Source organism: Etheostoma cragini, chromosome 19 (genome assembly GCF_013103735.1).
Source record: "Etheostoma cragini isolate CJK2018 chromosome 19, CSU_Ecrag_1.0, whole genome shotgun sequence".
Classification (NCBI taxonomy): domain Eukaryota; kingdom Metazoa; phylum Chordata; class Actinopteri; order Perciformes; family Percidae; genus Etheostoma; species Etheostoma cragini.
The window spans coordinates 3,805,873-3,830,103 of record NC_048425.1 but is presented as its reverse complement, the minus strand read 5'-3'; the positions used below and the strand labels follow the sequence as shown (position 1 = coordinate 3,830,103).

The window sequence follows — 24,231 nt, the reverse complement described above, 5'->3', positions numbered from 1 at the left end:
ACACCAAGATTAAAAGCAACTCCTTTTCTAGTGCCAACGTGTACGTGAGAGATGTAACAACATGGAATAAAAAAAGGTGTGTGTATGTGTGTGTGTGTGTGTGTGTGTGTGTGTGTGTGGGGGGGGGGTGTAAAGGTGTACAGTTCTAAGATGCTATATACATATACAAATAAAAAAATAAGTATGGTTTTATATACAGTGTGATATGTAGTGTGGAGTGATGCTATTGCACAGTTTACAGATATTGTACATTAGTGATGAATTAGTGATAGCACAGTATTATCAATAGTGTTAAATATAAAATATTGCACCGTAGGTGGGTAGAGGAAAGACCGGGGGTTGGGAGTTTAGACCGAGGAGTTGGTGCATGTGTGAGTTTAAAGGGGTTATGGCTTTTGGAAAGAAATTGTTCTTGAATCGGTTAGTCGTGTTGTGATTAGTGATAGTTGTGATGCAGCTGCAGTGCCTGCCAGGTCAAACAGATCAAAGCCAGGGTGGGAGCTGTTCTTGGCGATGTTTTCTGCTCTGCTGAGGCAGTAGGAGGTCTAAATGTTCAAGGTTCATCAGGGAGGGGATAGGGCAGCCAATGATCCTCTGTGCTGCCTTTGGTACTCTCTGAAGCCTCTCCCGGTCTGCCAAGGTGCAGCTGCCGTACCGTACTACTTCAGAAAGCTCTCAATGGACGAGCGGTAGAAGGTCAAACGCAGGTTGGAGGCGCTGTTGAGACTTTTTGATGACCGCTGTGTGTCTGTCCCGGAGATGTCAGCGGGGATAAAGACGCCGAGAAACCTGCAGGTGTGGACCCTCTCCAAATACTCGTCGCTGATGTGCAGGGGGCTAGGTCGGTGCCATTCTTCATGAAGAGGAAAATGATCTCCTTAGTTTTCTTGGTGTTCAGAGTCAGGTTGTTCTCTGAACACCAGGCTGCCAAGTTAAGGACCTCCTTCCTCTCTGTGGGCTGCCTTGTCGCCCTTTGAGAAGAGTTTAACCAGAGTGGTGTCGTCAGAAAACTTGACAGTGAGGTTGCTGTGGGCTGGACTGCAGTCGTGGATGTGAAGGTCCCTTTTACGCAACTGCTTTTATTTTTAAGTCTTGAGGGTTGTCGAGGAATGAAGGGGGAGCAGGAAAGGTCGACTGAGACCAACAAAAAAAACTGACTATACTACTGGCTATTATTAATAAGCGGAACAAGATCATGAGGCAGGCAAAGATCCAAATCTTAGATAAAAAGTCCTTAAAATTCAAATTCTTGTCAATAGTCCTTGCACAGATTGGTCACAGGTTATATGATCAAAATGAAGGTTAGAGTTGTAATTAAAGACAAAGACTGGGAGAAAATTACCTGCATAAATATATTTTATGAATGCTCCTTCCACATGGCCTTTAGCTCTACCAAGTCACAAACAAGATCATAAAGTTCATCCAAAATAAACTCTGCTGGATTGGCCAGATTGTACTGCCACGGGTACAACATCGGACTCAAATGCTCGACTCAACACGGAGTTAAAGGTCAGTTTATGTTTTAATAAATAAACAATCCAGGTAAAAATCCAACAAGCAGAAGATGTGGTCGAAAATACAGGCAATAGATCAGGAAAACACTGGAAACAAACATTAGAAGAGAGAGGGAGCCACGTGAGAAGGAACAACAATCTGGCACAGGAAAGGGAATCTGGTGAGTTATTTTACAAGGTACACAGGTAATGATGATTACACACAAGAGAGATACATAAGGGGCGGGAGGTTAATCACACAGGTGGGAATGTAGACAAAAACAGAAAAACAAGTGACCAGGGATGTAACCAAACAGTGGATTACAAAATAAAAAAGGAAGTCCATGTAAACAAACAGAAACCAACTAAAACACAGAAACTTGACACAAGGACAAAACATGACAATTATGGCTAAAATGATAATATCAATGTTCCGATACTTAAATCAGGCTCATTTAATCAAAAGTAGTTATGATGATCAGTTTCTTTGAAAAATGTCACTGAAAATGTCCTTTCCATTCCGTTTTCGCTTTTTCAATTTATTGGGGAATGGATGTGGTGAATCTGCGTCACGTGAAAATGAAAAATGAAAGTGAGTCACTCTGTCTTTTCAATTGGGTTTTTATGCCTTGACACCTTTCTAAACCTGTGCACTACTGACTGGATTCCTTTGTTGCCAGACGTGCCATGAGCCATGCGGATAGATTGTTAGTTTGCGGTTATCTTTCAAAGCACACATCTCCTTTGTTCAATTATATAATCTGTTGACCACTGTCTAATTGTATTGTTATTTATTTGTTATCCTTTCATGCAGCACACAAACATGAATGCAATGAATCAAAATCACCTTGAAGGATAAGGAAATTAATTACCTTTGGTGTTGCATCAAACCCTGCCTCCCCCCTGCTCTTAATAATCACTCCCTATCACTGGACGTCCTCTGACCGAGACTTTGTTTGCTCACCAAACTATAGATAGATGGATGGATGGATGGATGGATAGATAGATAGATACTTTATTCACCCCAAAAGAAATTTTAGGCATTCAGTAGCCAAACGAACACAACAAACACATATACACACATCCATAAGAACATCACAAACATAAGAATAAAAATCACTCACAGAAATGCAATGACCATGATAAGGTAAGATACTATGGTAGACCGAAAGAACGAGATCCAGGGTACAAGCGGCCGAAATGGGTTTCCTCAGGAGGGGGGCTGGTGTCTCCCTTAGAGATAGGGTGAGAAGCTCAGTCATCCGAGAGGAGCTCGGAGTAGAGCCGCTGCTCCTTCGCGTTGAAAGGAGCCAGTTGAGGTGGTTCGGCCATCTGGTAAGGATGCCTCCTGGGCGCCTCCCTAGGGAGGTGTTCCAGGCACGTCCAGCTGGGAGGAGGCCTAGGGCAAGACCCAGGACTGGGTGGAGAGATTATATCTCCAACCTGGCCTGGGAACGCCTCAGGATCCCCCAGTTGGAGCTGGTTGATGTGGCTCGGTAAAGGGAAGTTTGGGGTTCCCTACTGGAGATGCTGCCCCCGCGACCCGATACCGGATAAGCGGATGAAGATGGATGGATGGATGGACTATGGTAGACTGTGAGCAATGGTGATAGTGGAGTACAGAGTAGTAGATCATGATTAAATATTAAATATGACTATAAAATATAAACATAATAGCCTATAAACTGACTGATTGAATAAGACTAACAGGGAATAAGTTATAAGGTGAAAGATGTAGATGTTATGACCACAGTCCAGATTGTGGGCTAATATAGCCTATAGGACAGGTATATAGCCTAAAGGACAGGTATATAGCCTATAAGACAGTTAAACCCTCACTCCACCCGAACCATTTCCCATCAACCTCCAGTTCCTTCAGTTAAACACATATTGTTTCTGTTCTGATAGTTATTTACAGTTCAGAGGAATAAATGGAAACATATACTGTAAGTGTTTGGGAACATTTACCTGACCACTACCCATAGCCCTCCACCTGTTAATAAGCTCACCTGGGTTTATTTTATGCCAGCTTTTTGCCATATTAGTGGATTGTATTTAAGTATACTCCACATATTTTATGTTGAGTTTCAAAGTTTATTCCTGAGCTGAGATAAGGTTTGCACAACTGTCACGGAATTGCAAATGTTCAAATTTCCATTTATTTTCTTAACACATTAGCGATGTATCATCCAGATTGGCCCAGTAATGATGCTCCACTAGAAGCAGCTATTTTAACTGCATGCCATATTAGCCAATATTCTCAAAGTTACATGCCAAGAATACTTTATGCCCCCCCACCTGGGGCGTTTCAATAAGGGACTTCTGGGAAAACCACTGATTTGTATATATTGTGATTCATTTGACACTTTTGTCACAATCCGCTCACACGCTGTACTGTTGATTTACTATTGTATTCATTAAAAGGACAAAAAAAAAAACTATGCAGTACTGCAATGAAAAAACTAAATGTATCCATAAGGAAAGAACTAATGTATGCATTTTTTGATTTTTGGTCCCCCCTAAAATATGTGTGCTACTTTGAATAACTGAAAACAAAGGAAGTATATCTGACCAGAGGCCTCGTTTTGTTCAAATCTGTTTTCATAACTGAATAAACTTCCCAGCAAAAAATTTAATTATCTATGAAACCATAACAGAGTTGACCAAATCAAACAGGATACGCATCAGTGATTCACACACAAATACTCCCACAGACACATACACGCACACCAACACACACAAAAACATACACACACAGGCTCATTTGTGAAAGAGCTTGCAGAGATAAATTCTTGCAAATGCTATTATAGAATGCAAGAGATGTATGGTTGGCAAACAAGGACAGTAGAAATTGCTGCCTCTCTCTTTCTCTCTCTCACACACACACACACACACACATTAACCACTCTATAATGGGACCATCAACCAATATCCACAAAGCGTTTGCAGCCAAGAATGTGTCACAGAGTCAGACATGAGTTATACCAATTGGTCACACACACTCTTTCTGTTTCACCCACACAAAAGCTAGAGGTGACCCCTCCATAGGGAAAAGAACGAGGGAACAGAATAGATGGATGGGGTCATGACTAGCATAATGTTTATATCAAACGCACGAGTCACACCATGACGACTAAGTGATAAAAACGTTTATTACAGAGCCTTCCATTAGCAATAATGAGGCTCTTCCTCCTGTCACACAGCAGGTGCATTTTCTGCCCTTAATCTGCCCTCATCTGTCTCTCCCCATCAACATTTACATTTCTCAGGTTTAGTTTAAGCCGCTACATATGATCCGTTGTAAAACCGCGAGGTAAGGGCACAGAGCAGAGAGGAGACGCTCAGCGTACGTGTAAGTCCTCATTGTTTGTAGAATTGGTTGGGCCCTGCAAGGTCAGTGCCAACGAGGTGAAAAGATTAAATAATTTCCACTTTGAGCGCAGCGCTTGGCAGCAATTACGGTGTTCAACGCCAAGTGTAACGCTCTGCCTACAGTAGGGCGGCACCGCATTCCCCATAAGCAAACAGGCAAACGGCCAGGGCAGGGCAGTTTTTACTGCTAACCATGTGTAGGCAGCTTAAAGGACAGAGAGATTTACCCTATTGTTCAGTCGGGTTGATAACCAGTCCTATTTTCATATCATCAAATCGTGGTTACTTGAAATCAGCAGGCTATTAAGATGACTCATACAAGAGAAGGAACATTTTTACCAGCCGAGACACTGATACTGTGTCAAAATGTGGCCCCGGACACACCTACTGTAGCCAGAACTACCACAGAGTGTACCGCGGAGTGTTTGAGTATTTTGCCAGGTGTTTTTATAGCTGCAGCCAGATTATGTCAGCCTGATACCGTCACAACAGTGCAAAATACAGTTATGGATCTTTACAGGTGTGTAGTTAAGATGAAAATGAGTAACGAGCGCCAAGATGGGTGTGGTCCGAGCAAGGGCGCAAGTATGGGGGGTAGGAAGTTGGGAATGGGCCATTGGCCCCTGGACCATTTTGACGTTGTGGCTGGTGTGATCCCATCGCAAGATAATCTTTCGTTAAGGATTTAAAATTCACTCGTGCTGATTAACAGGGCTCAGAGAGCAGACATGCCGCTTTAACCGAAATATTTCTAAATGCACAGTAGGATGCAGATTCTAGATATTATTTCATAATATTTTAGGTCTGACAGTAGGTTGGTTAAAATCGCCTTAATATTGGCATAGGAAAAAAAAACATTATCACTTCAGTTGTCGATATACAATCCCATCGCCAAGGGGCACAAGCCTATTATTCAGACTAAATTTTAGTTTAAAATCTCCCACAAAAGTGAGATTGAGGTAAGAGGAAGTCAACATTTTTACATGTAAATGAGAAATGTTAGGGTTAAAGGAGTTATTGTCAGAGTGGCTGTGAATTTTTCACCCATCCACTTTCATCTCTATTTATTTCATTTAATTTGAATAATTATCAAGGGGACTTCATGGCTAAAAGCACAAGCTTGAAGAATTTACCATATTTACTTATTAGTATTTTGTATATTATGTTGCTATGGGCCTATAGTTATGTTGTTGTCTCGATTTTATGGTACTCAAATTCCTTGAGTATGTAAGTATACTTGGCCAATAAATCTGATTCTGATTTATTTAACCACAGTATGGGAATAGTCCTACTGAAGTGAAGAAATCCACCTTAAAACAGCTCCAACAAACCTGGCCAAACACAAGCCTTCCCTTCACAATAAACTTCAAATGGAGAATCGCTGGAACTCATTCAAACTTCACATGTGTTTAGTATAAAACAATGAACAATGCCTGGAGGCGTATTCACTTGAAGGACCTGCATTGTCCTCTGTTGATGCTGTTGTTCCAAAGGCTTTCTTCACTGCTACGGGAAGCTGTTAGCTTTCTATAAGAGATTGATAATGGATATGTCAAGGTTGTAACCATCAAATCAGATCTTTTTTTTATTTTTGTGGGGCATTTAATGGCATTTATTTTCAGATGAAGACATGAAAGGGGAGAGAGAGAGAAGTGGGAATGACATCAGCAGCAAAGGGCCACGGGTTGGAGTTGAACCCACGGCCGCTGCGTCGAGGAGTACACCGTATATATGCACACCTGGTCTCCCAACTGTGCTAAACCGGCCACAGATCAAGAGAAGCAACGCTGCAGTTTTCCCTGTGCTAATATTCAGGAAACACAGATCCGAAAGCGTGAGTGATGCAGAAATTACACCCCGCCCTAAAGTATCTGTTACGACATTTATAATAAGTGCGCTGAAAACCAATTCCCAATTTCATTCCTCTTTCCACTTCTCCTCTCTTACCCTTTGCTTGATATAACTTCACATGCATGTCAGAAGCCGACTGTTAACCTCATTGGTTAATAAAGTTTAGCTTGAACCCCAATCTTTCTCCTCCGCTATCTCTCCTTTTATCTAAAGGGCAGCATTTTATCTAAAGGTGACATTAAAAGAGAATTGCACCTTGGTACTGTAGTGATGCGCATAACAACACTGGAGCCTTCACCTTCAATCCACCTCCTTAATACTCTTTCTCACACACACACACACACACACACACACACTACATGCCTGTGTAGGTGGCACTGGATGGCTCCAGTGACGTGTGAAGTTTCATTGCGTAGGGTCCTATCACGAGTCACATCAGGGAGGAGAGGGGAGGAGATGCTGATGATGAGAGGAGGAGTGGAGGCGGATACGGAGGGAAGCAAAGATAAAGAACTTTGTGACATTGTTGTCTAATGCTGCTCCTAAAAAAAGAGCTGTGGCTGAAAAGAAAAAAAAAGTGCAAGGTAAACCACTGCATTTACTGGTGACTTTTCAGCCCCATGCTCTGATTCGAGTTTCGCACACATCATAGTAGTTTGGATGAGTTAGTTGGTTTGTCTTCTTTATACAACCGTCGAAGGAAGCATTGATGTATCTTTCTTGATAAGGCCTTGGTGCACAAACTGCCTTCTTATTTATGTTCTCTACTGACGCCTTAATCCATGAGCCAGTGGCTGCAACCTTCGGTCACACAGACAAATTATGCACCTCATTCCTCCAACTCGTACTGTGTTTGGGTTTTTGCTCCGTCATCTTGGTGAGAGCTACATAATCACCTTGAACTAGATACTTTTATTAGCAAGGAAGATTTTAAAAAACAAGATTAAGGACTTTCTGACTAAGGAACGCACATGTCCTGTTACAGATTGTAATGTAGCGTAATCTACGCTCCGTCTTTTGTTCATTTTCATGTTGGAACTTGTTTTACAGCTGTCTTGGCCAGGACTCCATTGTAAAAGAGATTATGAATCCCAATGGGACTAGTCCTGTTAAAATGAAGGCAAAATGAAAGAATAAAAAGAGAAAACCTGTCACAGTACTGTAGGACAATATTTCTGTTCCAATTCAAACTTAAGGATATAAATTACTGTGTAAAACCTAGAACGTTTGTGTACATCAGGACTATGACTCCTTTTTGCTTCAAAAGGTGCAACCCCTTTTAATGGAAGGAAATATTTATCGCATCTAATTATCTAATCTCCGCTAGAGGTTTTCTTAACCTTGGACTTGATTCAAGAACTTTGGGCAAATACAATTTTGAGGATATAGTTGTGGAAGCTTAAAAGAATAGAGCGCTCATGAATGTGATTCTTAATATGCTTCTGCTTCCTTACAACTTTGTCAGCAACACAGATTAAGAGCTGTAAGATTTTAGTTTTAGTCTTTTAAAGATGAGACGATAAAGGGAGCACAGCTGCCAGTGAAGAACGCGCCGGCCGGTGGTGGGAGGGAGCTACCATGACTCTACAAGGCATTGTGTCTCCTTTTGAAAGACACAAACACACAGTGAGAAAGTGGAGGAAGGAGCTGTTGCCTTATACAGACATTGCAGCTTTCAAAAAAAGCAGAGCAGCACACACAAACACACAGCAGGCAGCACACACGTCTCTTCACGCTTGTGCTGCCATCATAGTCGAATGGCCTTGGCAACTTCAAAGCCAGTGAAGGGAAAAAATAGTCACTGAGACACATCCCGAGGGCTTCACGTTCATATTTAATGCTGGAAGATGGCTGTTTCGATTGATTCTACAGTCGGCGGTGAAGACGATTTTTGTAAATGTATGCAAATGTTGGGGAGATGCTAAACGCCTTCATCACAGTTGAACGGGACCATTTCTTCCATCTGTCCTCTTGTCCTCTATTGCTCCCACTCTGCTTGATTTGGATTTTTCAGACCATGTCCTTTCACATTATCACAAAAAAAGACTGAAAAGAAAGAGGAAAGTGTAGGATGACGGTGTGCAGCCTTGTGTGTGTGAGTGTACAAACGTGTGTGTGTGTAGGACGCCCACACCCTCCAAACTTAAACAGGAACATTATTGGAGATTAAACAAAAAGAAAAGGACACACTCAACACACTTTCTAACTGACACTTTCTTGATGTGCCTGCCTCCATTAAAAAACTACTTAAGCCAAGTAAGACTGACAAAACACCCAGACCCCCCTTGGGAGGAGCGGAAGAGAGGCAGGAGTGAAGAGGAGGAGAGGAATTTTTGGTCATTTTAATTGCAAAGCTTGTTAGCCTTTTTCTCTGTCGTTAGTGTCTTATTAGCATGTCATTATAGAGCCAGACGGCGTTTGATCGACAGTCTGGAGGCGAGCAATTACTTGTGTACGTGTGTGTATATATGTGCGCGTGCATGTTATGCAGACAGCTATTATTTTGTGTTTACTAGATATTAGGATGAAGGTGTGAGTATTGTGGGTTGTCTTTAATAGTACAATCATGTTCTGTCAGCAGTTTTTTACTTCACAACCTGTGATTATCATTCATGCGGCTACAGTACAATTTATTATAGGAAGTTAGGGTGCTTTGCTCAAGGGCAAATAGACTGATTTTATAATCAGCGTGGAGAGTGCTTCTAGTTTTCCCTTTTATAATCAGATAGTTGAATAAGCACACACTTGTGACCTTGTACTCCAAAATGTTACAATGAGAAGAGAGCATTTTCAGACTGAATGATGGGCTTTTTTGACCAAGAATAACATGACGTGTGGTGACACGTCATGTCTGCCCTCTGTCTAAAAATAGAGCTCAGACATTGAGGATGTGGGCAGAGCTAGTTTTAGTTTATGCACCCAGTGGGGGCATGGTGACTGGTTGTAAACCGTGCGTCCCAAAGTCAAAATGTCCATATCTACGGATTACCTTCATATTTGGCAATCAGAAGCCTGCAAGGAGTGATTGTTGTGGCCATGGGAGCTGCTAATGAGTATTTGATTGCCCACTTCATTAGCAGAAGAAATGTTTCAAAATCCTTCAAACTGTGTGTGCAGCCCTGTCACAAATGAGTAAGCTAATGTCATGTTCTCCTCACCAAAATGAATGGGAATGAGTGCAGTTTCAGTGCAGTCATGACAAATGAAATGGATAGTTGTTCTTAGAATTGTGGCAAATATTTACTGCAAAGCCATCTTTACTTACAAATTCAAACCAGAGAAAAAGTATGGTTGTGTAACAACAAGGTTGGAAATTTAGGAAAATATTGAAACAATTGCCATTTGCTTTAAATACCAACATTCATTAAATAAAAATGCCATAGCATAGAATTACCCTTGTTCATGGGTATATCAGCACCATGGACAGTGTCATAGCAAAATCTATCATTGACTTGAAGCGAAAACTTAAAACTGAATCCCAAGCTCGCACCAACGTCTTTACGAGGCAACGTGACAATTTCAAACATTAATGACAATTAGCCCGTCATTGTTTTGGCTACACTCTTCTTTTCCTCATCCAACTCAGCACTGTACGCGTACAAACGGTCTGGACCCGACCTCAAACTTTAGGAAACTTCCAGTTTTGTGGGCACCACAGACAACGGCATACTTCTGCAGAGAAATACATCTGCCACAATAAGTATGTCAGCACCATGGAGAGCGTAATATCAAGCGACAAATGAAAAAAGCTAAAACTGAGACCCTTATCTGGCCAAGTCAAGTATTTAGACCAATAACCCGGCAGTTAGCGGGCATTCACAGCAAGAGAAGTGATCTGGTGATTTGCTGTCCTGTTGTGTTCTTAAAGCCCCCAACCAAGTATAAGTAGACTTTATATTTTACAATGACTGTTTTCCGTCAGATCGTTTATAGATTTTGACGTTTCCAACCGCACTTGAAGGCAGCATTATTTCAGAGGCGAGAGACAGAGAAAGAAAAGAGACAAGCGAGACACAGCGAGTGCTTTGTTGTTGCAGGAAACTTTCAGCTATTACACAAACTCCCAGGCAGTTCAGTGCATGTGTCTTGTTTTGTATCTTCCTAGTGTTTTAACCCTTTCTTGTGGCAGCAATAGAGCCAGTGATGTTTCCCGTTTACTGTATTTTCAGCTCTTCAATCTACCCTGACAACACTGATTGCTGGTTACATGATTGGCCCCACAGCATAAAGTGGGGTTGTGTTTTTCTAAAAGATGATTTGGTCACAACTTTTTGTCTTAGGCCCGCTGCGGTTCTTTGAGAGCCCCCGCGGCAGCCTAAACCCACAAACCCCATTCAAACTGAGCGGAAATACCTTTACTGCCAAGTTTGAGACCTAATGTGACATGAGATCCAAAGCTAGATTTGTGTTTTATTTTATCAATATTACACCCCTTACTCTTCTTTCCATTGGTAATTGTGCGTTGGCAAATATAGAGAGAAAACTGTCCAGGCCCTGTATATATATATATATATATATATATATATATATATATATATATATATATATATATATATATATATATATATATATATATATATATGGTGACAGACCTGTTGTGCTACATATATTAGCACAGAGATACAGATGAAATGAGTGTTTCAGAACCATGTACAGCTTTAATAGATCTCTTGAATCAACAAAAATTGTTGTTGTTGTTTGTAACCATAAAGCTCTATGGCTGTATAGCTGGATCCTGACTAGATGTATATTGTGCAAAAATTCAAATATAAAACTAACTAATCACTTGAGCCTGACTGAGCCATATGTACATTGTCCTCTTTAATCAAGCATGTAACAGTGGCCTCTAATCAACCTCCACATGCTTTTGATTTTAATTGGAAATTCATCACACAAGAGTGCGCTTGACTATGTTTGGTATTAGGTGGGACCCATTTCTGCAAAAAACTACATCTGTCAGAATGAAAAGTGTCAAGATTCAGCAGGAGGACCTAAATGCAAGACTCATCCAGACAGAAGTTCAGACAAACATGCTTTTACTCTGACTCTACAACTTACATACGTACAACTACAACAAAAATGACTCTCACAGGACAAATAAAGAAACAAACCGACAAAGGACAAAGGAACAGCAGGTGTAGAAATACGCAGACCAATTAACAGGAAGACAGGGGACTGGACAAGACCATAATTGGGAACAGGTAAGAGCAGAAACGGAGGAAAACTAACAAGACAATAATTGGGAACAAGTGCGAGCAGAAACAGAGGGAAACTAACAAGACAGGAAGTGTAGAACATATAAGGTGATGGGCGGAGACAAAGAAAAATGACAGACAGGTAACCACACAGCACATGGGAAACAGCAACACAATGTACAAAATGGCTACCAGTGTGACACTAAGGCAGTCAGACTCAGCAGGATCCTGACAAATACAGCAACATTATAAATGACATAATAGCAGTGTGAACAAATTGAGTGAGAGACAAAGGAGATACCTAAATAGACTATTTCATTGTGTCACATTGTCTAAAAAGAGAGCTTTTCATGAAAGAGGGCGATTGCATAACATTAAAAGGCAATGAAATGCAGTAATGTCACGGGCCTTGTTACTCAGATAATGTATGTTAACTGGTGGAGAAATTATACCTCTATAGATAATTCTAGTTTTGAAGCAAAGTCTGCTATCTGGCTCCACAATCACATTAAAAAGATATTTGCGATCTTAAGAAGCTAGCATTCATCGGCCAAGTCATGGCCCACTCATTAAGAACCTCTGCATAACATGCTGCTCTAAAAAGGAGTAGGCAATTTATTAAAAAAATAACTATTTCAAGTGCAGTAAACCATAATTAAGCTGAGTGAGTGAAGAGGAGTAATGTGTTAACTGATTAAAATTCTTTGGCACTGTATAGGCAAAACAGGCTAATACTGTATATAAAGAAATAGTTCAAATACAAGTACTGTACTGAGAGGATTAATATGATGTCATTCATATTTGACTTATAATTCAAGCCTTTGCTCACAAAAAAAAAAGGTCTTCATTACCTGGCAACAGTAAGGTAACATACAGTGTGGACTGATGCTTTGATAGTCTGACATAATACCACATGTTTACTGCTAAGTAAAACAACACCCCCATGAAGTCACTTTAAATTGGATCAACCTAACATACTCTAAACATAAAGACGGCTGCTGTGAAGTAAGTCCTGCACTCCCTGCATCTTCAGATGTCACAACCACTCTGCTGAAGCCCAGGAGATTTCCACTATCCACTTCAAAGATGTATTGAGGAAAAGAAAAAGAACAGTGTTTATGTCAACGTACTGAGAAAGGAGGAGAAAGAGGACAATATGAGAGAAAAAAGTAATCTGTCCCAAGTCTCCTTCTTAATCTTTCCCCTCATTTTGCAGCTGCTTTCGGTTCGAAGCGGCCCTCCAAAAAGAGACCTCTGAGGGTTAGTGGTAAAATAGTCCCATGATGTGATGGGACTATTCATTTCTCTGTGGAATGATTGGGGAACAATAACCCTGACAGCAGAACAGAAACATATATTTTATACTTAACATATGATTTCATACTTAACATCTTTTATACTTAACTATGATTTTGACACTGTACTATACACTTGGAATTCCACTGGAATTTCCATGAACCTATTTTTCAATATTGTATAGTAATTGTCATTTACGTCGATTGTGGTCCCAAGGGAGTCCTTTCTGTCCTACATTGTAATCTCTCTGAGCCGCACAGGAATTCATTACATTAATATAGAACGTCCTTGAATGGAACTTTGGGAAGGATTGTTCATCATGTGACCATTGACGACACTCGTTGGTAATTTCCTCTGAAAACCCTTGGGTAATTTCTTTTTTAGTTGTACAATTAAAAACATATCAATTTTGTTCAGCTGATTCTGGCATTATTTTTAATGTAAGATTGTTATTAATTATAGGCCCGATAAAGATAAAGGAGTCAGTATTACTCAATTAAAATGTTATTCCTAGCAGCATGTGGAAAGCTTTGAAAAGGCATTCAGACCTTCACTTTATTTTAAAAGTCCATTAATTTCCTATACATATTAGTTTTCTGCAAAGAAATACAGTAAGTAATCTGGTTCTAAGTGGAGGTAAATCAGAGATGATTTTTCTTTTCCAGACCTTCCTCCATAGCGCTGCAAAGGAGGGTCTGGCTACATGCGTATATGTGTAGTTTCTTCATCAGGGTCTTAACTGACAACTGTCGACCATTTAACACACCAACACCTTCTCTTTACTTAGTTAGTGGGTGTTTATCAATGGTGTTGTTAGGACTTTTCATATGTTGGTTGAAGCTTGTGTGTCTACAATACTTTTTAACCTTTCTCACATGCAATTTACTGCATATCATGTAGTAGCTCATTAGCTAGTAGTGTTTACCTTGTTGTAGTTGCTGATCATATTTTGCACCGCATTTGTTTAAAAGCTAGAAGCTACTGAACAATGAGCTAATGGTACATGTATGCAGTAAACTACAAGCTACAATTAAACTGCTACTGTAAGCTTAATGTAATTAAGATTAATTAATGCAATTGTGTGTTATGACAACTACAAACATAATATTAAAAAGGGTTAAATAATAGATAAAGACTATTGCTTACATGCTTACAGGATCCTTGACTTTTGAGAAACACTGCCTATTATCTTTTTGAACAATTGATCTGATTGTGAGAACTGAATGTGAAGATATATACAGAATTCAAATGAATTCAATTTTATTTACGTAGTGCCAAATCCCAACAACAGTTATCTCAGAGTGCTTTTTCTCTGTGATGTTGTTTACAGAAACCCAACCATTCCGACCAAGAGCAAGCACTAGGCCACAGAGAAAAGGAAAAACTTCCTTTTAAGAGGCAGAAACCTCGGGCATAACCATGGCTCAGGGTGGGCGGTCATCTGCCTCGACCGGTTGGGGGTGAGAGAAGACAGAAAAGACAGACAGAGACAAAGAGAGAGAGAGAAAGAGACATGGAGAAAATTCAGAGTTGATTTTTCATTGATGATCATATTTTATTGGATTTCAGTTCCAAAAAATAAATTCTATATTTATAATATATAAATTCTATAAAGAAACTATACCTTTCAGATTCAGTTTTTCAATGCAAGGATTCAAATTAAACAATAAAATTTCAAATTATTCGATTCAAATTTAGTTTTTCTATGCAAGTTAAGCAATTCAAAACCAAATAAAATTATTTAAATTCAGTTTCTGTTGGCACATATTTCAGCCCATATGACTCACAGAATTCCAGATGGAAGAAAAACATGCTCAGGTTTATTGGCATTTCTTTAAACCAATCGCAATTGTCTTGGGAGCGCTGAGCGCCGAACGGAGCCACAGTGCCTCTGCAAAACTGCCTCTGGAAGGAAATATTTTTGGTGGAATATTTGTAGATTCAAAGGTTGTTTTATTTGTGTAACAGAAAACTCAGATAGGAAAGATAGTCTAGCTAGCTGTCTGGATTTACCCTGCAGAGATCTGAGGAGCAGACCAGAGTCCTCATAAGTGTACTGGAGTTTAGAATTCCAAAACAAAGGAAGCGGAACATGACGGACATCTGGAAATGAAACGTCGTCAATGTAGACTAAATCAGAGACAATGCTCTGAGCTATAGAAAATTAATATGAAATAAACCAGCAGTATGTTAAAAAAAAAGTTGTATTCAAGTTCCGCTTCCCTCTGAAATCCACACGTGTGAATAGATATCAAAACAATCTAAAAGGAAATAAGTAGCTCAAAGAGAAGAGAGAAGATTCAAAAAACCCACCCATACAGAGACTAATCTGTGTAAAGTAGTGTGTCTGTCCTTTGGGGTAGATCAGATTTTTTTTAATCAGATAGATTCATACTTCATTATGGCTGATCCCTTGAGCCAAACACACCTAAACACACACATTTTGCCACGTCAGCTACAGTAAAAAAGTAATTAAACTTACTAGTTCCACTGCACCGACACAGCAAATTGATTCTGGCTTTAGGATTGAAGGTATAGTGAATTTACCCTAGGTGTGTGTGTCTGTGTGTATGCACGGGTAGGAAACTGAGAAAGCAGGACATAAACACAACGAAATGTTGAGAGAGGTTATCCGACCTTCATGCTCTAGTGGCTGACTGTAGAGGGAAAGAACGATGCAGGGAGAGAGCGATAGAAGAAGACAAGAAGCAAGGAACGGCATGCTCCTCTAGACCGGAGGGCTACAGAGACTAATTAACATGAGATACATGACCTTTCTCTCCTCCTCCCTGAGACAGTGTGTGTGTGTGTGTGTGTGTGTGTGTGTGTGTGTGTGTGTGTGTGTTTGTATTTTGAATCATAGTCATAACAGCCAGATGGACCCAGTACATCATGTCACATCATCACATGAGAGCTAGAGAGCAAGAGGTAGAAAGAGGTGGAGAGGACTGGAAAGAGATAATTCCCAGAATACCATGTTAAACCCTGAACACTTACACTCCACCTCAAGAAAATCCTTTATCAAGGATTCAGGACAAACCTAAAGGAACATGCCACCGTTTGTTGGCGTTGAAGTAAGGCTTATGATGGTCTCCCCTAGCTGTTGATAGGTGGGCAAACGCATTTTTTGTCTCAGTGCATGCATTGTTTTAGTCCTGTGCAACACCGGCACCTCCGCCGCTAGTGAGCTTAGCGTAGTGAATAGAATCCTATGTTACCAGTTAGCATGTTGTGAGTAAAAGTAAGCCAACAAAAACAACAACAACCTAATTACTTATTGTGGCCTGCGTATTCACAACGAGTACAAATAGGTGTGCAGATTAAGACTAGACAATTTCCTCTGCAGATTTGGGTGATCTCTGCGCCCATGTAGCAGAGCTTTGGAAGTGCTTACACCCAATAGTCCCAAATCAACATCTGCCTAGGAAATCATACATGAATACGCAGGCGACAATAAGAAATTCGGTTGTTGTTGTTTTTTGTTAGCTCACTTTTAATAACATGCTAACCGGCAACATAGGATTCCATTTACTACACTAAATTAGATTAGACTTAATTAAATTAAGAAGAGACGGAATCAAGCATCCGCTGGAGGAGCTTAACCATGTATGTACACTATCTGAGTGTGTGTGTAAGAGAAGGGGGGCATTTGGTGCTCGGGGACACTTGCTGTCACAACCCTGAATGCTCATGGTCATTGTCTGATTGTAGCACTAAACATGGCAACAGCATCTCTGAGCTCTCAGGAGCAGGGTTACTGTATGACACAGGACTGTGTGTACTCATCTGAGAGTAGGAGTTTGTGTCTACGTTTCACTATTGTACATACTGGCAAAACAACTGAACATAATTTTATCTCAAATGGGGGAAGCTGTGTGTACTCACCACTGCCGACGGCGTATTTGATCTTCATGTACAGTAAGACCGCTTTGTTGAGCTGCCTCAGTGCTTTGTTACATTCACATAAGTGTTCTTCTTAAGTCTTGAGGCGCTCAACTTCTGATGTGTGCTTCTTGTCTGAAACAGAAAGAAAAAGCTCTTGAGTTTGACAGAGTAGGTTTCCAGAGGTGTCGTGGCATGAGCTAATATTTACTGTCCAGTGTTGTTATCACACTTAATCCTAGAAAGATGAAAAATGGTACAGGCGGTTAGGTTTACATAAATCAGGCTTGGTGTTGTACTTTTTTCATTAGTATACACTGCCACCCCCCCCTACATTTACACCTCATTTTCCTTCTATTCAGAATAATCCATTTGCAGCCATCCAAACACAAACATCGAGTTAATCCACCACCTCACTTCATTAGGTTTTGTCAAAGTGCTGGTTTTATTGTTACTTCATTATCCCTGACTTAAGTGTTTTTTTTTTTTGAATGTGCGTGTTATTTTACACTCCACTTACGGCCAATCACCTGATACTCAAAGTAAGAAATGGAAAAGTCTGAGACAAAACACTCCATTAAAAACATGTCGCCTCACAAACGTCTATTTGTACACGGTCATTGTTAGTCTGGTCGGCAGTTCATTTCAAGCAAGGTTTGACACTGTGATGTTCAAGAACACAGATCTAAATATTAAGGATACATTTATTCATCACATCTGTTAAAAGACTTTGCAGCAAATGTTGACGGTTTGCGTGGTTTGGTTTGGTCAGTCGCCTCAGTGTTGCGTGACCGACCGCTGTAGTTGAACAAGCGGGATGCTGACGGGACGTTAGCGATCTAAAAGGGGAAGAAGAGTCACCAGCCAGTCTCATGCAGCTCTGTGAGGCGTGGACATGGGAACGGAGGTGCGTTGAGCTAGATGCTAACATCAGTATGCTCACCAAAGATACTAGAATTCATCATGACAGGAAGACAAATGTTTATTTTGTAGATTTTGTTGTTTTGTAACATTGTGCCACTTATAATAGGCCAACAACAAGGTAATGAGAATACAAAATAAGCACGTACAGAGATATATATCTATATATATATATATATATATATATATATATATATATATATATATATATATATATATATATATATATATATATATATATATATATATATATATATATATATATATATATATATATATATATAGGTATATAAGATATATAGATATATATATACACACACACACACACACACACACCTTTCTCAGATACAACAAACAGAATGGATACACTGTCGGTCAGTTAACAGTTGACAACAATAAAATAAGACAATAAAAAGCGAATAAAAAAAGTGAGTAAAAGAGACATCTCATGAAAACAAGTCTATAAAAATGAGTTTGGAGAAGTGATTTAAAAAGGGTCCACCAATCCTGCCAGCCTTATCTCTTTGGAGCAACTAAAAGGGCCCTGCCCGAGGATCTAAGACTGCAAACTGGCTCATGCGGGGACTCTGTAGCTAGGAGCTTTAAAAGTGATCAGTAAAATCTTAAAATCAATTCTAAAACGAACAAGGAGACAATGGAGAATTGGGGGTGATGCCAGGATTGGGGTGATGTGATATTGTTTGTTAAAACCAGTGAGAAGCATAGCTGCTGCTTTCTGGACCAGTTGGAGACCAGAGAGTGACCTTTGGTTTGAACCTTTAAATGATATAGTAAAATACCTTCATAAATCTTTCTCACGCACACAAACAAACACACTCACGTCATTGTGCGCATGCCTGTCTTAACAAGTAATTTAATACCAGAGAAAAAAACATCCTTGTCAAAGCTGAATTGGGCCCATTTTGGAGTTTGTGTGTCCCATACAGCTGGAAAAGTCTATACCCTATTGAGAAAAACAACTACTGATTCCCTCACCCGCACCCTTTGTTCTCTCTTTTTTCAGTTTAATTGTTGAAGGCAACTGAAACTAAGTCCAGCTGAAACACCCCCAGGGCGGCCTCGTTGGACCTGCACTATTACCTCAAGACGCCACAATCACAAGCAGCCACAGCAAGGAGTACAAAGCCACAGCAGCGGAGAGCAGGCATCAAATATATTTGCTGTGCCACTCTCAAATATTGTGAAAGAAGAAAGAAGTTCTCAGAATGATTTCCAGATAAACTTTTCAACCTTTGTAGGCCTGTTGAAATATTCACCCTGCTTAACATTCACACAGCAACACTCCCTGGAAAAGTTGACTCCAAATGCATCTGGAAAAAAGAACAATAAAGTTAGCTAATTTGCTAATTAGATCCCTTGTCACAGACAAAACTGGCAAGGCTGTGCTTTTTGGGAATGCAGCGCGCCGCGGACCAATCTAAAAGCTCAGTTGAAACAAAGATAAACAATAAACACTGTGTGCTGTGCACTGACTTTCCCTCCATCTTTAAACAGCTTCAACGCCTTCAGAGTTGTTACATAAGATCTCAAAAAGCAACACTTAGCCTTGATGTAACAGCTCTAAGGGTAGAAAAACTTCAATCTGCAAATGATCTAACTTGATATAATTTTGTTTTTCAAAAATTATGAAGATCAATCTGTCTGAAGTCAAAATGAAATGCTTGCTGAGGTGGAGTAAACCTTTGGCCTGTAGCCTCAGTGCCCTGAAAATTAAAACATTTATCTAATACATCCCATTATTTAATTATAGGTAACTGAATTAGGGTTGAGGTTGCAATAGATAGATTATGGATAACTCAATAGATAAAAATGTTAGAGCTGCATATGGCTTAAGACAAATTAAAAAGAGCATACTGCTGTTTTTGCATATTTAATTATTATTTTTAATTATTACATTTGTCAGTTTTGTATACTTTTGCACAGATGCTGCTGGTTGTCTTTTATTTTAATATGAAATCAACTTGCAAATACATACATTGTGGAAAGCTTATTGCTTCCCTCTCAAGGTTATCTTATAACTGTGTGTTAATGCAGATGGGAGCAGATTCATTTCATGCATTTCAATTCTAGCATTGTGTTGCATTCATGTGGTGATGGGTGTAGTCCTTGTAAAGCAGTGTCTTTACATTGCCGTGAAGGAAGACTGACTGACGTGCATCTGTGCTTGTACCTGTGCAAATGACTACCTATTTATACTGCTTAACAATGGGGATGTTAGCAGGGGTGATTGAATTGCAAAAAAGGATCATTTAAATGGTTAAATGGTTAGAATGCATAACTTTAATCATACCAATGAAAGTGTTATCAAAGTCCATCAGCTCTAAGACTGACCATAGAAATGACCACTCAACGCTGCAAAGGCTTTCATTGCGTCAAGAGAGAGGAGGGACATTGATGTCTTACCGTCTTCTGCTACATTGACAATGTGGGCTGGGCATAGATAGCAGTTAGCTTCTCATTGTCAATCCCCACCTGTTCAATCTGAGAAAAACATGATTTGAGGTAGCTTTTCTGTTACACCTGTAATGCCTCTTCAATGGCATTTGTATCGCTGGGTTGGGTTTTGTTCTTGTTTGCCATTCTGCTTTAAATGGCTCTATAGAGCACAAATTGATAGATTATCGGAGTTGGAATCATATAACACAACAATTTGGCAAGGACAGGTCAGGAGCTATGCCTTAAGCCATCATCTCTGTTGAGCCGATCACGTTACTCCAATCTATCCAATCATTGAGTAATTTCACTCAAAATCACACATTTTATCCGCGGCACTAGAGGCAAATTCAGTGGATCAACAGAGTCAGTAGGATTCATCCTATGTGAACTATGTGAACAAAATCCATGACGATCCATCCAATAGTTGTTGAGATATTTCACTTTGGACCAAAGTTGCGGCCAACAACAGACTGACATTACCATCCATTGAGCCATGCTGCTATCAGGGCTAAAAGTCTAAAACTTCAAAAGTTACAGAACTTTGTGACAGAACAGATGCGAGAAAATACACCATTCAGGCATCACAATGAAATGTTTTTGCACTATTACATCTCTGGGGAACCCCTCTCTGACAGCAGTGGCAATTAAATCAACAGTCATGCAGTAAAGAACGACTTGCAAGTGTTACAGCCATTCACAATATGTGCAACAGAAGTGACAATTTGAGTTTGAGTGCATCTGACAAAGCATCATATGAAAAACGTTGGATGCTGTGGTGGTATCGTTCTGTTTTACAGGTATTTTAGAAGGAAAGAGGAAGAAAGAAAAAAAAAAAGACACAGACTGCAACACTACATTGGACACAGTGAAAGAGGAATACATGAGACCTAAAGACTGAAACAAAAGAGTGAGATAGAGCAAAGGAAAGAAACGAAATGCAGTCTGGTGAATTTTGTAATGATATGCTGCAGCCTCAGATGGGACGGAAGTGTGATTGTAGCCAAGACCAAACAGCCTACAGGAGATGGAGAGGCTGAAAAACAGATGGGACCCACACACACGCGCCTTACTAAACACACATATGAAACAGCAATAGGTGTTTGCTAATCGTACACTCAAATCAAGCGCATACATTACACAACACGAAGGCATGCAGGCATGCACGCACACACGCACACCTCAGTTAAATCCCATGGTCCTGTTTCTCAGTATCAATCCAATAGGCTGATCCATACTGACATCACAGTTAACCTAGAAGATCTGCATTTCCTGATGAGGGGCTAAAATGTTGCATATAAAACATTCATGATTACATCAGGGCAGTAGAAGCTAAATTAGATCACGCTTAATACAACAAATAATTTCCGGACATCTCCTTCATATGCTTTAATTTGTTTCCTCAAAATGCTTAGTCACGATTTAAACTTAGACAAGATCAGATGGTGTAGTGAAGTCATTCCATCAAAATAAACCTCAACAAATCAATTCCACTGAGTGCCAAAATCCAATTCAGCAATCACTGAAATGCTAAGTCATGATTTAAACTTTAAAAAGCTTAAAGGAAAAGGGTGACTTAAGCAAAACCACTCCAGTTTTACAGCCACATAAATATGAAGCACTTAAGGTAATCTATAGAAGGAGCATCATTTGTGACTCAGCACGGCCTCTCAGCTAACAACCTGCCACTTCTTGTGCCAATAAGAGTAATACATTCATAGGGTTTAAAACTTTTGGCGACCTGCTCATGTCTGAGCTGTTCTGAAAACAGTCCATCACTGTATATCTTACTCAGCCCAGTCTAAATAAGGTTCTGTGTGTGACATTTGCACAGTATACGGGAGATAAAGAGAATAAACTAGCTCAGGTCCAGATTATCATTTTTAAATGAAAACAAACGACTGTTACAATTATCTCGGGACTCGGAATTCTGTGTATCAGTTTTGCTTCAAGAAAATAACAAGATCAATGATTTTGCTGTGCATGCAGGGTCAATAAAGACAAACTTTTCATATTTAATAATACATAATTAGCCAGGCTTGGCTTCAAAGATTTTTATAAAGGTTACACCGTACACAAGCACTGAATAGTATAACAATACTAAAGGAATATTCCTTCATAAATATACCTCCTTAAATACAGGATCTGTATGTAGGATCTGAAGGTTTTTAGCTTGCTCCTTTGTGCAGGACAGTTACAATGAGGTTTATTGGTGACAGAGAATCACAGCAACTGCCACCATCTTAGCCATAGCTTTTTCTTCTTCTATTACAGTGGAAATTTGAGTTTTTACTCAGGCTCGAGCCCAGGGTTTGGGTCAGGCTAAAACAGAAACTATTCAGATTTGTGGAGATTAGGATTATTTGAGCTAGATCATAGCTATTTTCCTTGGGACATGTCAAAGTGAGTCTTTCCTTTTGTATACTGGTGACCTAACTAGTTTCCCAAAAAGGTATGCATGTTATGCCTCTTAAGATCCACTGGAATTATTGTCGTTAGCTCAACTGTAAAGATGTTGTTTGTTACTAAAGTTTTGCAATTTTTAAATCTTTGAGCAGTCATTTGTTTATCTTTTTAATTTACAATGCAGGAGAGTAACAAGCAAAAATGTACCAGCTAAAGCCTTCCAGCACATTAAATACAGCTACAGTGCTACTATATAACTTAAATTGTTTGTTTTGAGTGAGAACCAGTTGGTTTCTATTTAAAATCAGACTTTGTTTAAGTTTTAGATTGGCACTCAGACGGGCAGTTAATGTCAGTACATTATTCCTCTCTCTTGCTGTCTTCCTAACCTTCTTCATCATAATCTCTTTTTTTTTCCTATCTTTATCTTTTCTCTCTCTCTTACAGTCACCATCTAGCTCTGCCTTACTCCAAGTCCATTATTTCTCCATTAAAACGCAGGATGACCCTAGTAATTGCCTCCAATTACTGGGCCCTAATGAAAAAACACATTGCATTAGTAGAGAGGCGCCGTCTCTGCATGTCAAGCTGCCGGGGCATTGACCAAAGCAGATAATATTCTCTGTCAGACCTGCCTGTTACACTCTTTTAACCAGCGTGTGTGTGTGTGTGTGTGTGTGTAGCTGTTGCCAATCTGCTAGAGCCTTGACCAAAGCATATAATAGTCTCTGTCATATGCCCGTTAAACTCTTTTAACCAGCATCTGTGAGTGTGTGTGCGTGCATGAGAGTGCGTGCGTGCGCCAATCTGCTAGAGCCTTGACCAATGAAGATAATCTCTAAGACACTCGTTCTACCCTTTTAACCCGGCTGTGTGTGTGATTGTGTTTTTGTGACTCAAACTGCATTCACAGAGATATATAAATATGGAGCTGTGTGAGTCAGTTGACGACAGAGTAGGGGCATTCAAGCAAACAACATGTTGGAGTGTACGTGCATGTGTGTGAGAGAGAAAATTAAATTAAAAAGAGAGAAGTGGCCAGAGAGGATGATTGGATATACAAGAGAGGAAAAGGTAGGGTAGATATGCATTTTGTCAAACATGCAGGTCCAACGCTGTCTAGATGTTTTTTTTATATTGATTCAGTGGCTCAAACACAAACAATCATACACAACAACAAGAAAGCGTTCTTTGATTTCCAAAACGCCAGTGTGTCAAAGACTAAAAGAGTTAGGAAAAGCATCAAGGGATGATGCAAAAAGCCAGAACACATACACTAGCTACACACCCTATAATCCCTAAGCAAAGAAAAAGACAGTTAGAAGTTATATGAGATGGGGACAGACTGGATGCATTCACTG

General features: G+C 39.8%; 1 protein-coding gene across 1 annotated transcript in view; it reads right to left on the bottom strand.

Moving 5' to 3' along the window:
* The window catches only part of htr2cl1 (5-hydroxytryptamine (serotonin) receptor 2C, G protein-coupled-like 1), a 122,382-nt gene that overhangs the window by 54,603 nt on the left and 43,548 nt on the right, over window positions 1–24,231 (bottom strand). Inside the window, exon 2 of the mRNA XM_034857142.1 lies at window positions 17,093–17,224. The gene's annotated coding sequence lies outside the window, so the exon portion shown is untranslated. The remainder of the gene's footprint in view (window positions 1–17,092; window positions 17,225–24,231) is intronic.